Raw genomic sequence first — 14,087 nt, 5'->3', positions numbered from 1 at the left:
CTATAAATTTACTGCTCCATGTTCCAAAGTACTTTTTAAGTAAAAGAGACATAAACCCAATTAGGAATTTTAAAAGATACTTCAAAATTATTCCCAGCACAGATAAAATGAAAAAATTAAAACAACAATAAGCTTTTTCACATTCTTTATTTGAAAGCTGTAGTATCAAATGAAAAGACCCCTGACCCAAACTCAAAGTTTTAATTTCATTGGAATTCCAATACTCACATACTCTTTTTCTTCACAAGTTGGAAGTAAACATCAGCCTGAGAGCTTTTCATGGCCAAAAAAACATCCAGGGATTCTGACTGGAAAGCAGTGAAACATTTTCTTCCAACTGGGAGCAGGGAAGAGGGATGTGTGTGAGCAGACCAGAGGGGTTTCAGAATTCAAAGGCAGCATATTATCTCAATGTCTTATCTCAGGAGAAACTTAGGAAAGCCATACTCAATATTTCAGCCAAATTTCCTCGCTTATTTTTGTTTCCTGAGAAGTTTAGGGATGCACAATGAGCCTCTAGTAAGTGCTCCTGAGCATGGCAAACGTATTTGTCCAATTTTCATTTAGTTAAATATTCCCACTCAAAACACTGCTTAATTAAAGTATCCATTATAATTCCACAATGACAAGTTAATGGAAAAAATCTCCTCTAGAACTCGGTTAAATTATTTCTGTTAATAATTGGTGAAAAGCTGTAAAAAAACCAAAACAATCCTGTTAATGCATGCTTAAAACTCCATACAAGGTCATTGCCTCATAATATATGACAGGTTCAGCCTACTTCTATGAGGGAGGTAAAGGATCTGGAAATACCTCCTGGATAGTGCCATTTTCTATGAACATGGACATGTAACCATCAACTAAGTAATCTGAGGTACATTTCCACTTGGCACCTGTATCACTTGGTGTTTAAATATGTTTTAACAAGAAAGTCCTGTTGCTGTAGTGCAGTTCAGGAAGAATCAAAGTTAATCATGTGATTCACTGTTCACTTACTGGAGGAGGAGGGGAAAAAAGTTCGATAAAGTTGGTAAATTTAATGCACACATAAAGGGCACAAAATATCAAACTCTGAAAATATGTATTGCCTTGTGATTTTTCACAGTATGTGATACCTTAGGTTATCTTAGTTACACAGTTCAGTGAGGGCTTCCTGTAGGCCTAAAAAGAGCAAAAAACCCTACCTCATTGCATGCATTCCAAATGAAAATATTACATTTTAGTGGGATAAGGATATTACTATTGACCTTCAAAAGGTCTTTCCTTGAGATCACGTTTTGTTCACATCTAAAGGTCAGATATACCTTCTTTAGACGACAGTGAGAGTCCGATCCTTGTTTTGTAACTCCACTACATAGTTAAATTATTGAAAGAACATGTATATAACATATATGAAATTTAATGTATGCTTTTAGTAAAACATTAGATGACCCTTAACATGTTTTTTTTTATCCAAGAATGCACTAGAGTAAGTTTGAACCACCTCAATCAAGAATATTAATTTTATTTTAATTTCTGTGTTCTATGCCCCAGTGTGGTGACCTGCTTGCTTTTTTGGGGGAGAGGGACTTTCTACAAGAACATGGAGTGATAGGACAAGGGGAAAAATTACTTTAAAACTATTCATTGCTCTTTTTAGAATCATCTTTTAGAAACCACGTCTGTATTTTGCCCTCTGTAACAATCTCAATTGGTCACACTTATAAAAATACTGTAAAATCATAAACACAGAAGAAAGGGAATATATTCAACTTAGGGAACAAATTGTTTTATCTTCAAGTTAAAAATGAAAAATCATGGTATAAGGATCAGCTGCTGCTACTGAAGTCATCTCCATGACTTACACCAGAAAAATATAAACCAGGGTGGTTCATATTTCTTTGGGAGCCAAGTCAGGCCTTGTGAAGTCAATTGTTGCTATAGCAACGTATGAATCAGGGAGAAGATAACACATCTGAATGCAGAAAATTAATTTACCTACAATCATCCAGTTGCCTTTTGATGGGATGTATATGCTTATTTGGAAGGGAAAAATCATTACATTTTAATTACTGTGCATCACTGTCAACAGCATCCAAAAAATCCCTGTATAAAATCTTTGAGGCCAAAGGGAATATTACCCATTGCACATCATCCTTGCACTCGGTGTGGTTTGATTTTTATTTCACCATCTTCCAATAACAGAGCAGTGAAAAAGTGTAACACCTTTTTATATATCCTCCTTCTCTGCCATCAAATACCAAATTAGATCCCCATGTTAGGAACTTTAAGTCTACAACAAAGCATATTGCAATAAACCTGATTACTGTGCTATGGTTTAGAAACTTACCATGGTTATGAAGAAAAAAAGTTCAGATGCAAGAAATCCTCATTTCAATGCATTTTTAATCCAAAATAAAGATTTACTTTGCCTTGAAATCAAAGAACTGGTAATAGTTGTTTAACCCATTTAACAATATAGAAAATGAGAGGCAAAGGAGAGTAAAAATTCACGTATTTGCATTTTTCAGAATCTGTTCAGGATTAAATCATATTGCCCCAAGCTTTAATCAATATGTTCAGCATATGAAATATTCACTGCCGTGAGAATATAATCCAGAATTTCCATCCTAATTATCCAACAGCTTTCAAACCACCTTTCTTTTTCTAGAGGCTGCACTTAAAAGTTTCCAACCCATCCAGACACAATGCAAAAATACAGCCTCAGACATCAAACACTGCACCCATAGGCATTCTGGCAGCTGGGTCACACACAGCCTGCTTTGTCACCCCAATCAGACCTTCTTTCCCAAACTTACCCGGGAAGAAAGCACGCAGGAAGAACAGAAACAATGCTTGTTAGTGAGAAAAGGTGCTCTGGGAAATGAGATGCAGCTCCCAACAAATAAGTCTCACTTGCAAGCAGGTGAGCCAGAGGAGGAAGAGCAAATCGAGTGCAGGATAAAGTAAACCTGCTGCACAAAGAAGAGCAAAAGCTTCAGCAAATTACATTTGGGAGTCCACAGGTTGTAAAATGCCAATTATGTCAGTTGCCATTGACACGACTCTGAGTTGCTGGTGGAATTAATACCACCAGGAAAAGCATAAAATACCGTAATGGAAGACAGAGAATGTTACTAGAAATTACTAGTGACATTTCTTTGTACCATCCAGACTTCATAAACTTCATCTGATTCCTTAAAAAAAAGCTTACATAAATCTCAGAATTAAAAAGTTTAGTACAAAGAGACGTAAGCTACTGGCAAATGAAAATCAGCTTCTATCTTATAAAAGCAGGGACGGGGAGAAATGGGAGTTGCAGATCAGCCACCTTAATTATATTGTGGAAAAGCAAAAACAGAACTGAAGGCAGAAGCAACTACTGCAGAAGTTGCTTTTGAATTCTGGATAGGAAGCTGCAAGGACAGGCATCAGGTATGAAAGTACCACCAACTATGCAGTTGTTTCTTCTTTTTGCTTTGGCAAACTCAGGAGCCCCTTTTTACGTTCCCAAAGGAGAGCAGCACTTCAAAATATCACTACCACCCTGCAAAAAGAAAACCGACCTGACTCAAACCAAACCCTTTTCCCAAAACCCTTTTCAAGACCCCCCCCCAGACCGATGCTAGAGATTAGAGGTTAGAATTCAGTACGATTCGGTGCTGTGATTCCCAGATGATGATTCCCAGATGTATGTCTTCCTGTGGAAAATTAGCACAATGCCTGACACAAAGACAGGTTTTACAGCTTTGTCCCTATGGTCAAGCACGGAGAATCCTTGACACAAACTTGCAATACAAACACACGTGAGAACTGGAGGTGCTTTAGCATCCCTGGGGTAAAATAACTGCAAAGCAGCCTAATGAAAGCACAGAAGACAGAGGAGCCACAGTAACCAGCCAGGAAGAAATACTTCCTCTTTTGCCACAGTTTAGGGGAGCTTCAGCGATGCTGTGAAAAAAATACTTTGCACTGAAGAGAATCCTATTGCAGCAGTGACACAATATCACCGTGACCAATAAAAAGGCAAAATAAAGCACAGGCCAATAGGTTGGATTGATACCCTCCCTTCCCTCACCGATGTGGGTTTTTCTCTCTTCTCTGTAAACATTTTAGAGCTCACATGGCGTTGCCTGTCTGTGTTAACCAGTCAGAACACACAAAAGACTGGAACACATCAGCAGTACCGTAATCAACTTCAGTCTGCTTAGCAGTGAGCAAAAAAAAGAACAAGCTTATGAAATAAAAAAAAATTTCAAATACTACTAAACTTTATATATATATATATATGTGCCCACACTGTACAAGAAGTAAAAGAAGAGGGTGAATAGCTTTCTGTGCAAAGGAAGGTGAAGAGATCTTTCAACTAGCAAAGAGGGAGGATATGGATCTTGGCATTTGCATTTTATCATCTTGTTGAAGTGTAAATGTTTATTACATCCATTTTTTTTTTACCAGAAGCAGGAATGAATTCCATCCAAGCTAAGACTAAAGCCACATCAGTTTCAGATGCCAAGATTACTTCTGGCAAAGTATAAAAGCAGTTTTTCTTTCATATTGAGAGCTCCCTTTGCTGATATATAAACAGATGTGAAAGGAGCTTCCAAACTCCGAAGTTTCAGATGAAAAATCTTTTGCTGTTTGGCATTGGCTTTTCTTGAGGACAAACCCACTGGGAAATCAAGCTGGGAAGCCAACAACTAGCTTAGATTAGAGAACACTAGAGAAGCTTAAGACCTTTTCAATGAACTGGTTTTGGATCAAAAAATGTTAATTGCTGAGCGTGTGGTTCAGTGAATGTTTAGAGCTACTCCCTTACAGGAAGGTACCTGTCCCATGCAGAGGTGGGTGCAGCCAGACTGCTCTGAAGTCAGCAGCAACACAAACTGGATAAATGACCTTTGAGGGGATGGGACACTTTCTGGTGACCCACACACAGGGAAGAAGGACATCCCAGCCAGCCCTAAGCTGAGCTGTATTATGCTATACTATACAGTACAATAACCAAACTGAAGTTGCTTCATCTGTGCCCACCAGGGAGATGCACAGTGATGTGGTGATCTCCAGATCTCCTCACCAGAGGGACTTTATCTGACTGACTCAGCGAAATACAAGAATTCAGCATCCAAACCCAGCTCCAACATTTATCAGAATTTCAAATCCAGTTTCAAATGGACTGAAAGTGAACACATGCTATATGCTGGGCAAGTTCTTACAAAATAATGTAAGACAGATATCTTGCAGCCACCATGGCTATACAACATAAATACACAGAGGCAGTGACAAATCCTGCAAATTCAAAAGCTGGTTCCCCCCTTCCAGTCCTACTGGCCTGTCAGTAGTCAAACCACAGCATCTGAAGTTCATTCATTATTTATACCCTAAGCACTTTGCTAAGAAGCTGGATTCAACTTTTAAGTTACACCATTTATGCAAATCTCACTCACAATGGCAAGAATAAACTGCCTGGGCTACAAAAAGCCTGGTCTTGAAAGGCAGGACATCAAGGTGCCCCCTCCTCCAGAGTTTTATTCCAAACCAGTCAGAATTTTCCAGTCAGAAAATGAAAGTTGTTTTCTTCCTTTTTTTTTTTTTTTTTTTTTTTCAGTCATAGGAGCATAGAATCATTTAGGTTGAAAAATATTTCGAAGATCAAGCCCAACCATTAACCCAGCACTGCCAAATCCACCACTAAACCTGATAGCCTCAACTACACATCATTTAATTAACTTGAGAGATAATGACCCAAACTACCTCCCCAGACAGCCTCTTCCAATTCTTGACAGCCCTTCCAGTGAAGAAGTCTTCCCTAACATCCAATCTAAACCTCCCCTGGTGCAACTTTAGGCCATTTCTTCCCATCCTGGTGCTTGTTACTTGTGAGAAGGGACCATTTTGTAACAATCTAACACGTACCAGTGCTATGGCATCATGTGGGAGAAGCAAACACTGATGCTTGTTCCACAAACTCATCCCTACATCCTTTATTCCCTAAGGTTTGCACAATAAGGTTTTCACACTTTTCTTGATTTTGCTGCTGCTCTAGGAAATTATTATTCTGCTCACAGAGAAATCTTTCCCTCATTTCCCTCTACCCTGGGAAAAAAATAATGTATGAAATGGGACAAAGTAATGTTGGTGGAAAAAAAATCTTCCATCGAGGAGCCAAAATATCAAAATATTCATTTTTAGTGAAGATTTTGTCAGACAACAGTTAAAGGTTCTTCAGTCAGACTCAGCAAGAACTGGCCGCCAGCCTCCCTCAGGCCAGCCAAGCATCTCTGCTGCCCATCTTGCATTGTCCATGGGCTATGAAATACCACTGAGGGTACATCCCAACAACCTGAGCCTTTGAAGAAAAACAGTGATTGTCTGACTTATGCACAACATTGAAATGCTTGCTTGACTCCATCTGCAGGGAAAGCTATTCCTTTGGAAATCTGGACCATATATCAGTTACCTCCAATGCCTTCTGGCTTAACTGTACTTTGCAGTTAAAATTTCACTTTATCATGGCAGAAAACTGCCACAAATTCCAGGGCATGAGAGATGAAAGTTAAGCCAGATATAGCATTAATCACAATAAAATATTTGTAGTATCAGTGTACTACAGGTAACACATGCAGAAAATCCAACACTCTTTGCATATGCTGTGCCCTGACAACCCTTTCTTTTAATTAAAAGACACTTGTAAATATTTTGTGCAATCTTGTAGAACAGCAGGTGCATGTGTGTGTACAAAAGGAAAAAATCATGCATCTCCACTGGACAAAATAATAAGGATGTGCCATGGGAAAATGCTTTGCTTCTTCATTATCCTATATTAAATAAATGTGCAGTTTAGATGAAGGCTTAATGCAATTTCAGCCTCATTTATACCTTTCAGATTAAAGTTAGTAATAAATAAAATCAGCCAGGAGATAGAAACTTAATACCTCAATAGCATGATGCATAGATTTAACAAAAAAGCAAAAATATTTCAATATTAGGACAGGTTATCAATGTGTATCTTTTATAAAACTCACTCAAGACAAATAACTAAACAATATTTGACAAGTCATTACACGTGACCTGAGGCATAACATGCAAATATATCAGCAGCATATTGACCCAAGTGTTATTTTTACAATTTTTCTCTGAACTGTAAGGAATAATGAGACACTGACAAGAGTAGTTTGGTGGTTTTCCCACAATATGCCACTAATTTTTAAGACTTACAGTTTCTAATGGTAAAAAATATTTGTTTGCTTCTTTAATAATATGACTATTTTTCCATTAAATACTCAGCTGCATCCATTTAAAATTCTGAATAGGAGTTTCACCAACCCCAGCATTAGACTCTGCTTGTTTACTTTGTTTACCTCCTTGCAATTTAGGAGACTGAATTCTTTATGTGAGCAATGGTGAGAAGTCAATGGGACAATTCAGAGCATCTCTGTTAGATGCATGAGTCAGAGAATGTGAAGACCTCCCCACTGTGCTGAGATTTGAAAGATTTATTTGAATAGCAAACAGATTACTTCTACTCAAGACACAAAGTCTGAAAGAAAAAACTATTTGATTGAATTAGATTTCAAAAGGATCAAAACCACATTACAAACACTGTGCAGCTTTCTGTACTTCAGGGAAGTTGCTGACTGGTTTTCAGTCCTTTGTGAAGAAAGCCACTAATTTGGGCCAGCCAGTTAAAGACAATGAAATACAGATATCTCTTGTATGGAGTCAGTAATTCCACAGAAAACAGCAAACTTCAGAACCATTTGGTTAAATCCATCCTAAAGGGATGGATTGAAAGCCAGCATCTTTACATTTTCACAAGCAGCCCCTCTTCCTACTAGTATCAGACTTGGGATTTGCCAGATCTTTCTAGCTGTGAATGCATTTTTGATTCCTAACTTCCATGCTCTGTGCCTGGAAATCCTGGCATATTTTCCCTTTAATAAAATGCAGAAGTCTGGTATTTTGTGCTTCACCCACATCTTCCCCTTGACCCTCACCCATGGGGTGGTCACCAGTATGACTTAAAGGCAGGATGTCATCCTCATGGCTATTTTCCAGGCAGAATTTCTCTTTGGTTTACTGAATTTTTATTTAGCACTGAGCTCTGCTGCCGTTGTGACTGTTCTAGCCCCTGACAGCCAGAGGAATGCTATTGCTGTCTCCAGCACACCTTTCCTTCTCATAAATGCCTCCTTCCCTCAGGGGAGACAACACTACACTTCCAGCTAAACAGCTGTGCTGGTGGCAACGCTGGTGTTTCTCCTAACAACTGGCAGCAGCCATGCTGCTCACTATATTTAACAGCAGTAAAAAATTTAACATCCCAGCAGCAGCCAGGAGACAGTTGGCATTACTATGACAAGGCTGCTTATTAAAATCCATGGCAGGTATTTTTATTGCACTTTAATTGCAGAGGGTAATTCAGAAGACATACCTGTAATTTAAGTCTCCAAATTAGGGCCTGTGATTTATGACAAGGGCACTAGCAGAGTTTTATTGCAACACAGCTGTCAGCATCTGTGCTCAGGTAACCCTGGGCTCCAAATATTCTCTGCCAGAGTATAAATATCAGTGACAAGGCAAACAAATCTAATTGGGGGGTGGGGAGAAAAAAGAACCCACAAGCACACAAAACACAGAAGGAAGATAGCAACTATTTTTTCTTTATCTAACTGCAACAACAGGGCTTTCCTTCCTGTAAAACTGAGAAGCCCAAATGCCAGGATTGTCTACATGGCTTGCACCCCATGGCCACTTACAGGTCCCACACACCTCTACCCCTGCATGGCCATCTCCTTGCAGCTCTTTGCTCATGATCCTTCCACTGCAGCTACAGAGAAAATTCCTAAGGAAGGTTTTCCTGTGCATGGAGGAACCTGCTGAATAACAGACCCACAGAGTTTCTGCCAACTCCCTTCACACTGCAGTAACCACACAGAGGTTTTTAAATTAACATCCAATGCCTAACAGACTGTCAGCAGGGGGAGAAGACCAAGAACATTTTCTGTACACAGGTTAGGGGCAATTTAAGAGTTTTTCCAGAACTCTAGATTTCCTTGGAAAAGCAGCAGCCTCCACTGTCTGACTCCTACACGGAAAGATCATTCCAGTTACAATGAAGCTGTAGCACAAAGCACATAAACACATTACTTCTTAACTATTTGAGTTCTGGCTGCTTTTTACTTTTAGGTTAGGAAAAAGGAGAGGGAAACCTTATTCTTCGATATCTTCCCTGCAAAAAGTTTACACACCTCCCATGAGCCAAATTCAAAGCAATGCCTGTGATCAGCCACAGATTGTCACTCCTAAATATCCCTCAAAAACAACACAGCCACCAACCAGGAGAACTTCCCCTTGTCACTTTACAGTGTATCTCAGCAGTAAGAAAGTAGTGCTTAACTCCCCCAAATCCACAGTATCCAGTGAAAGAAACATCCTTTAGGGGAGAGGAGTAGGCTTTGGAACCAGAGGTGGAAGCAGATAGAAAACTCAGGGGCCTGTGACCCAAGAGTGGTGTCAGCTGTATGCATGAGCCGTGTCGGCAACAGCAGTTCACAATGATATAAAATCTACTATTTTGACAATGATTAAAATTCCACAATTTCTTCCAGCATCCTCTTTAGTTCCCTCATCAGCCTATTAGCTGTGCTTTCACTTGTCCACATTTTTCACCAGCAGGAGAAGAAACACTTGAGTGAAATAAAACTGTTCTTGTTCATTAAAACGCTGAAGCAAAACATTGAGACAGTCTTAGCACTGTTCCATAATCCCAAGCTATATTTAGCAAAGCTAAATCCTATTTATGGATTCAAATATGTATAGTATCAAGCAAACTAAAGACCAATTACATCCCCAATGTCATTATCCCAGTGACAGGACAATATAAAACCCAGTAACAGCTTCTCATTGATCAGATAATCAAACATGTTTCTAGGAGTTAGGTTACCATAAACAAACTACACTATGGCCAAATCCTTCAATCTTTTCTTTGTTAATAGTTCTGTATTACTGTATGTCTGCAGTTTTACAGATTAAAGTAATATTTCTGTCTTGTCCTAAAGGAGCAGATTGCATGTTTATAGCTGATTGTTATCTCATAAAACGATGAGCATTCATCTTAGACTGGCTGTCAGGCTGCCATTGGCATTTCCATCTCCATCCCTATATATTCAGAGACCAAAAGAATACCCAGAGATGTTGTTATTGGGAATACTTTTTAATCATTTTTCCACCAGAGCACAAGGAGAAACAATGGGATCCAAAAAGTCACAGCACTCAATCATCTTTCAGCCCTGGTTAGGATCAATAAGCATCTGTGAATGGCCACTCTTCTGACAATATAGCCTAAAATAAAAATAAGAAGGGGAAAAAAAAGAGAGAGAGAGAAAGAAAACATTAATCACTATAAATCAATAGAGTAATGAAATCTTCTTGCATTGAAAATAACAAGAAAGGCACTTCATTTAATCATAATTTCCCACAGTCCAGACCCACTTTCTACCCCAAATTATGTACATACACACAGAGAAAGAGCAGCTGTGTTCACCAGCACCACACACTCATTCATCTTATGGTTTTTCCTTTTTTTCTTTTTATTTTCTTAATGGGTATTTTTTTTTCTCTTCCTTCAAGGTATTTTCAAAGACAAACCTAAGGCATTTTAGGAGACACCCAGTTCTCACCATTAAGTTGCTTGCTTCCCATACTAAAAAGTTTTAACATGTTTTTCACCTAATGAAGGCTGGACTCTTAACAGAAACCAGATCTGCACAAATGATTAGATGCTTTTAGAAAACTGGGTGATGGCTTAGCATTTTGTCCCCAGGCATAGGAAGTCCAACAAAGAGAAAAGGGAAATCAGAGCAAGGACTAAATGTTTCACCACCCTTGTATCAGCATTAGTGGTATCGACCAGAGAAAAGATCACAGACACCCTCTTCCCTGCCTCCTCCGATTACAGGAGCATCGGAAAGAACTTAGAGAGCAAAAAGAAAGTTCCACAGCCCAAAACACTGACATAATTTTCTTTTTTCAACACCATTTTCTTGGTGCTTTTAAAGGCTTTTAATGTGCAAGAACTCCATGCCAGTGTGTGTTGTGACAGAGGGACACTGCTTCTAGCCACATGAAAGAGTCTCTGCTGAAGTGATCCACTCACAGGTACAACTGGGATGCAGGAGTTTGTTTTGTCTGGTTCAGGCTTTTGTTGCTCTGCAAAATCCACTGCACCAGTAAATCAAAACCTCTTTTTAGCCAAATGTCTTTTGAAAAAGAAGTTAACAATGTTCTCTGCTATTCTTTGATTACAAATGAGATCAAGTATCAAGGCTGTCGAAAACAAAAAAAAAAAAAAGCCCAAAAAAACCCCAAAGCTATTTTTTATTAAATTGGTACCATTTAATTTCTACCACAGCCCAGTGAATGGAGGTGTCTCCACGGAGCACAAAAAGTACAAGGTCTGAAGTTCTCAACCATCCTCACCAACATGGCAATGACACTGCAAGCACCAGCACCTCCCATTGCAAAGCTGAAGTGGCCAAAGCTGTTCATGTCAGCTGCCACTTGTTCACAATAAAATCATATTAAGTCAGAATAGGTGGCCCATTATGCTCTTGTTCTTGAAGGGTTCACCAAATTCTTACAAAGATGAAAAGCCTCCTGTACATCTGGCACCATGAGGCCTTCAGTTCCCCAGCCATGCCATAATTTGTACAATTTAAGTATTACTGTGCAGGTCAAACAACGTGCACAGCCTCAATTTAGAAGTGTTCAATAGCCAGAAAGACATTCAATAACACTTCCCCTTGGGATGCATCACACCTGTGCTGGGGAAAAAAAAAAAACAGCAGTCAAAAATGGGATTACAAGAATTAAATTTTCATATACTACCAAATATAGGCTTTCTTCTGTTGCACTGGAAGCCTTTATTTTTTTTGACCAAATCATAAATATCTGTGCTTATTAAACCATATCTAGGATGCTCTTTTAATATCTGAACTGGTTTTGTGATCTCACTGTCAAAGCCTGACCAAGCTGTGAGGAAAGAATTGATGAACTCTAACACATCCAACAGGCAGTAGGTTTAAGTGAACATTATTAGGAGACACCTTAATCCCACAGGTAGAGAGCCACACTATTTCCCACTTTTCTTGGATGCTTTCTAGCAGCCTCTGACTCCAAGCAGCACGTCAACTTATTTTTACTTGATTTGTTCAGAAAACCATCAGCTCTCATTCAGAAATAAAGTCATGCATGCATCCCATGCTTTCATGACAGTGCTCCAAGATTATTCTAATGCAAATATTGAAGCCTGCTATAACCCACAGCTCCAATTCACCAAGCCCCATAACCTTTTCTGAAAAGGTTGCTTCATTCTTTCTTAGGTCAGTGATTCCCCAACTTCTCCATAGAGTCATTTTATTACAGAAAAGTTCTGCTGTGCTCTGAGACTGCAACGCTCTCTCTTGTTTTCTCTGCTGCGATGGAGTAACCAAAGGAACAATCTTTTCCTAGTTCACATTCAATGAGTCAACCCAGCTGAGGCCTGCTCATCATGAATCTGTCACAGAAATATCTTCCTTGAAGTAGCTTTACAGAATAGTCAAAACAGAGCATGACAAAAACCAACCTTGCTTGATATATATCAGCAACAAATATCAGCAATCCATTTTTTCTATGCACACACACATCCTGAATTTAGTATCTCACTCCAGAATCAATTAAGTACATTGAGGATTTATGTTGACCTTGAACAATAACAGTATTTGTTTTAAAAATGCTGGAAACAGCAAGCTAGATACTACACAAAACAAATCTTGACATTTTGTCTGTCTTCAATCTTTTCTCCATCATGAGAAGCACCATATACAGACAGTAATGTCCTGGGGAAGCAACATCCCAAATGACCAAAAGTTGCCCTGCAGAATTCCTGGCTGAAAGCTTCTGCAATATTTAGTATTTTTCATTATTTGCTGGCTGCTGAGATCACATGGCTTTATCTGAAACCTTCACTTCCATGGGGCATTATCTGTTCCCCAGCTCTGCACAGAAGAGCTTGAGATGATAAATTATGTCATTTCATACTGCAGAGGAAGAGGAGATACTCAGTCAAGACTAAAAATATATTTTGAGTATCAGTGTAGCACTTCACTTTCCCCACTTGTTTGCACCACACACCACCCAATTCATCACATGCTCTGTCACAATATTGCATCACAAAAATGCCTTTAACTTCAGTGTTCTACCTATTACAGTAAAGAAGGATTTTCAGTGACAATGTATTAGACAAATTAAAACCAATGTTTACACATTTGTATTCACAATCAGTTGAACGAATTCGTCTATAGCAGCTAAAACAATGAAGAACTAAAGTCATGATCTGGAATGCTTACTTCAAAATAAAATTAGGAACTGTTGAAGTTTATACTGCCAAATTATCTTCTAGAGGATTTCCAAGCTAAAATTCTACTGCCACACTGCCCACTGGGGGAATCCCACGGGTGAAACTTCAGCCTCACTGCAGTGTTAATACCTTGGGCTTCTCCGGAACAAAACAAGGACGTGCTGTACACCTGGTTTAGGGAAAGAGAAAAAAAACGCCCATCTTGCCCAGGAAGGGTAGGAGGGAAACAAAAGAGAACATAAATAAATAAACAAACAAATAAATAAATAAATAAAGGGTTTTTACTGTGCTGGAAGCCAAGATTCAATCAATTGAGATGAAGTACTTAAAGCATTTTAAAGGTGATGTGGTTACGATGCTTTCAGAGTGCCTGACTTATTTCTTTAACAAAACAGGCAGGTTTTTGGCACCACACAGTTTGAAACAGAAAACCAAAATACATCCATAGAATGTTTCTAGAAACCAACCATGCCCCAAAGATGGCTTTCTAGTTGCCTAAAAGAATGCCAGTTCACAAGGGTATAGTATATATACATAGTACTCCGCTAGAAAATGTTAAATAAACGTCACTGCAGAAACTTCTAATAACTCCTCTTTCCTTGACTTAATCATCAGAACTTGGGAAGCTTATGCATCAAATACAGAAACATGTAGACCTCTGGATTATTTGCTAATACAGCCTCAAAAGTAAGTATTTATTAAATAT

The 14,087-nt window shown here is 38.8% G+C and overlaps 1 long non-coding RNA gene across 1 annotated transcript in view; it reads right to left on the bottom strand.

The window, feature by feature from the left end:
* Positions 1–10,108: 10,108 nt before the first annotated feature.
* The window catches only part of LOC116442103, a 94,464-nt gene continuing 90,485 nt past the window's right edge, over positions 10,109–14,087 (bottom strand). The window contains exon 3 of the long non-coding RNA XR_004239397.1: positions 10,109–10,323. This is a non-coding gene — a long non-coding RNA (uncharacterized LOC116442103). The remainder of the gene's footprint in view (positions 10,324–14,087) is intronic.

The sequence above is a fragment of the Corvus moneduloides genome, chromosome 3, assembly GCF_009650955.1.
Source record: "Corvus moneduloides isolate bCorMon1 chromosome 3, bCorMon1.pri, whole genome shotgun sequence".
In the NCBI taxonomy this organism is placed as follows: domain Eukaryota; kingdom Metazoa; phylum Chordata; class Aves; order Passeriformes; family Corvidae; genus Corvus; species Corvus moneduloides.
The sequence above is the reverse complement of the archived record's forward strand: the minus strand, read 5'-3'. Positions and strand labels throughout refer to the sequence as shown.